This window comes from Coenobita brevimanus, chromosome 44 (genome assembly GCF_032717465.1).
Source record: "Coenobita brevimanus isolate Jiangsu-jjx chromosome 44, ASM3271746v2, whole genome shotgun sequence".
In the NCBI taxonomy this organism is placed as follows: Eukaryota; Metazoa; Arthropoda; class Malacostraca; order Decapoda; family Coenobitidae; genus Coenobita; species Coenobita brevimanus.
In genome coordinates, this window is record NC_136997.1 from 4319920 (window position 1) to 4323978 (window position 4059).

The 4059-nt window shown below is 42.2% G+C and overlaps 1 non-coding gene across 1 annotated transcript; it reads left to right on the plus strand.

Moving 5' to 3' along the window:
* The first annotated feature begins 972 nt into the window (after positions 1-972).
* LOC145398243 (5S ribosomal RNA) lies at positions 973-1091 on the plus strand. The gene has a single exon (XR_013897095.1). It is a non-coding gene; the product is annotated as a 5S ribosomal RNA (ribosomal RNA).
* The last annotated feature ends 2968 nt before the right edge of the window (positions 1092-4059 follow it).

A 4059-nucleotide genomic window follows, 5' to 3' on the forward strand; every position in this document is an offset into this window, starting at 1 on the left:
AAGGAGGCAATAACTGGGCAGTTAACGATATGATGGGATAATGAATCATCCATTGGATTGTTTACATGGTCTGCTGGCGGTCGGTTGTCCGGTGATTTCCCCTGGGGAGCGATACCCCAGGCAAATGCGGGCGACGGCCACATCACAGCGGCGGGTGTGGGTGGGGTGCTTGCCATAGGTGTGTCTCACGTCAGGATATTTATCATAGTGCTGATTCTTTTCTTTGTAAGAGTTAGTCATGTATTAACCAAAGAGCGCGAACTTTCCATTGTAGCAAAGAATGAAAACTAGATTATTACGCTGTTTCTATGGTAAACTAAAACTGCTGACTGGCTATATACGTTATTTTGTTCCAAATTTGAATCATCACCATTATCATCATCATCATCAACAACTGCCCTAGCAGTCTGCGGCAGAAGAAAGGCCTTTTACTTCTTTTTTCACTCTGACATATTGTCTGACAGATTGTTCCAGTCAGGCAAGCAAATCTCCAAAGTTCACATCACCAACTTGTTCTGTGTCGCTATTCTTTCTCTGGGTTGTCACTCATTTTCCTTGGTTGTCCATCTGCTATATTAATACGAAGGACATGACCTGCCCGCATCCTTTTTTTGCTTTTTCAATGCTGTGATTATTGCCAGTGTTCGAAACAGGGCAGTGTACAGTATTTCCGAGGGGGTGGGGGTTGGGGAGTCATCACCTTCAAAAGTATCGATTCGCAGGCATGGGAAAGGGGGGGGGGGTCAGTAAGCCCCCTATGGTAAATATATTTGATATAAGAAGAGTGTTGGGCTATATGCAGAGAGCGATGGACCAGAACAGCATACAACTCAGGATGCATTGTGATCGGTGTGATGGACTTTTTAAAAACTATATATCTTTGGTGTGTTTCTTTGAAGTCTCCATGGAATCGGTAGCTCGTAAAAAGAATATTTCAATATTTTATTTCACACGAGAAAAAAGAAAAATAAAGTGAACGGCCATACCACGTTGAGTACACCGCTTCCCGTTAGATCAGCGAAGTTAAGCAACGTTGGGTCTGGTTAGTACTTGGATGGGTGACTGCCTGGGAACACCAGATGCTGTTGGCATAACGTTCTCCCTACGTGTCAAGTGGGGTTGGTGGAGGATTAGTGCCCCTCCCTGTAAAACAATTAACTCTAAGCCCTTGGTCACCCCGTTTGGGATACATGGCATCTGGCAATGATGATGATGAACTTGTTTCCATAAAATAGAGCCGCGCCAAAGAATGAAACTAGGGAGGCAAAAAACATCACTTGATGCACACTGGGACAATATAATGAACAAAACAAACTAAGACTCCTTCAGTGTGCTGAACATTGTTTATGGGTAGGAGGTAAAGGTCTATATCTCGACACTTTCTAAATAAAAACAAAAAAAGATGCTTTTTAATTCCTTTCTGAATAATTGAGTACAGTCAAAGACAAATATCGTATCGTGCAATTTAGTGTAAATATCTGCTGAAAGGCTATTGTTGTGGTGCGGTCTGCTTTGTGTTGAACGGAAGCTTGGTAGCACGGTCTTGAGTTGCCATTTGCTCCAGGGGACCGACCTATGGATGCCAGCATAGTTTTTGTCTCTGCACGAAACTTATCTGCAAAGTAGGTCTTCCTGACTGCTGTTTTAATTCAGTATTTGAAGCGTTGGTCATCTTTAGTTTTTTAGTACCACATCTGCAACGTCACAATTCAGTTAGCTAAATATGTGTTCGAAAGTCATTCATCATCTTTGTTAACAGTAAATCAGCTAATCATGTTAATAATTTTGACCTGAGACTGACATTATTTAACAGTGTTGTAAAACAAAACTGACTATAGTATTAAACACACGAGAAAAGAATTATTGTATTATCGATTTTTGTCTTGTTTTTGAATGGATTAAGTGTCTCATAGATTTCTCTATCCAAAATCACTTAATCATGGCAGTTGCTATGGAGAGCCTCGGAGGGCCCAATACCTGCCCAGGGCCTCAAACAAATGGGCAGATTCGCATGTCCATGTGGAATGTGCGAGGTGTGAATGAGGAAAGCAAGAGGGTGGAAGTGGTGAATGTGTTCAAGAATGCTAGATATGCCGTGATGGGATTTTGTGAAATGAAGATGAAAGGGTGTGAAGCGGAGGAGTGGGAGGGTATGAAATGTGTAAGATTGAGACTGAATGAGAGAGGAAGATGCAAGGAAAGAGTTGCTTTGTTGATGAATGAGGTGTGGTAGAGTGGAATGAGAGACTACAAATGTATCAGCTCGAGGTGTATGTGTGTTAAGTTCAAGTTTAAGGTGAAAGTGGCACTGATTGCAGCGTATGCACCGTCTGAGGACAGGAGTGAGAGAGAAAGACAGATGTTGGGATGAGTTGGATGAAGTAGTGGGAGAAATGCCCAGGAAGTATAAAATGATCATAATGGGGGATATGAATGGAAGAGTAGGCAATGGTCCTGAGGATGACATGATGGGTTGTTATGGAGTAAACGGAGAAAATGATAATGAGAACCGACTAAAGGATGTGTGTCAGGAGTGGAGGTTGTGCATTTGTAACTCGTATTTCAAACATAAAGATGCACAGAAATGTACAGGGTATAGAGGGAATGGGGATCGTGTTGAAAGAAGCCTCATTGATTACGTGCTCGTAGAGAGATCGATGATGGGCATGGTTGCTGATACGTGGGCCATGAGAGAACGATGTGGAGGCCTGTCAGATCATATGATTGTAGTATGCAAGATCAAACTGAGAGGAGTGAGGTGGATCAGGAGAGAGAGGAACAGTCAGGGAGAAAGGCTGGAAGTTGAGAAGTTGAGGATCAAAGAAATGGTAGATGATTACAGGATCAAAGTAAAGGAGGAGTTAAAATCAGTGAATTGGAATGAAATGGATCTGGACAGCTTGTGGAATGCATATAGAGATTGCTTAGTTAGGAATGCTAAAGCGGTGTGTGGTGTAGCAAGAGTAACAACAAAGAAGAATGGTAGGGCATGGTGAGATCATGAGGTTAAGAAAGCGGTGTAGGAAAAGAGGAAAAAGTGGCTAAAGTGGTTACAGGAAAGGGGTTCTGTTGAAATAAGAACTGAATATACTGAGAGCAATAAGCACATAAAAAGGCTAGTGAAGGGGAAAAAGAAGGAGGTAAATGATGATCTAGGAAGAAAAATCAATGCAAAGTACTCTGAAAATAGGAAGTTATTCAGGAAAGAGGTGCGCGAATGTAGGAGCGAAAGTGGAAAGAAATGTGATGGTGTGAAGGATGCAGGTGGTACATTATTAACCCATGGGGATGGAGTAAGGACCAAATGGAAAGAATATTTTGAAAACTTGATGAATGGGAATAGAGAGAGTAAAGTGGCTGTAAACATGATTGATTTGGGGTATGTGCACAGAAGGAATGCAGTGCCAGTAGACGTGACAACCACACAGGTGAAGAGTGCTGTGAAGCAGGTGAAAAATTGAAAGGCAGCTGGGGTTGATGAGGTGTATGCAGAGATGATTAAGTGTAGTGGAGAGTGTGGAATGAACTGCTTGTTAGAGACATATAAGAAGGCATGGATGAGTGAAACTGTGCCAACAGAGTGGAAAAAGGCTGTGACTGTACCCTTGTACAAAAATAAAAGTGCGCAAAGTGAGTGCAAGACTTATCGTGGCATAAGTTTATTGAGTGTTGTAGGGAAGGTATGTGGAAGAATTATTATAGAGAAAGTAGGGGAGATATCAGAAGTCCTAGTGAGTAATGAACATGGTGGATTTAGGAGTGGCAGAGGTTGTGTAGATCAAATATTTGCATTCAGATAGATAGCAGAGAAGGCTTGTGAGAATGACCATAAGGTGTTTATGGCATTCACTGATCTGGGATAAGCAAACAACAAAGTGAACAGAGAAGGATTGTGAAAAGTTTTGCGCATGTACAGTGTAGATGGTAAGCTGCTAGGTGCCGTCAAGAGTTTTTATGATGGCAGTGAAGCATGTGTAAGGGTTAATGGGCATCTAAGTGAATGGTTCAGGATCGGTGTGGGCGTGCGACAAGGTTGTATGTTGTCCCCATGGTTGTTCA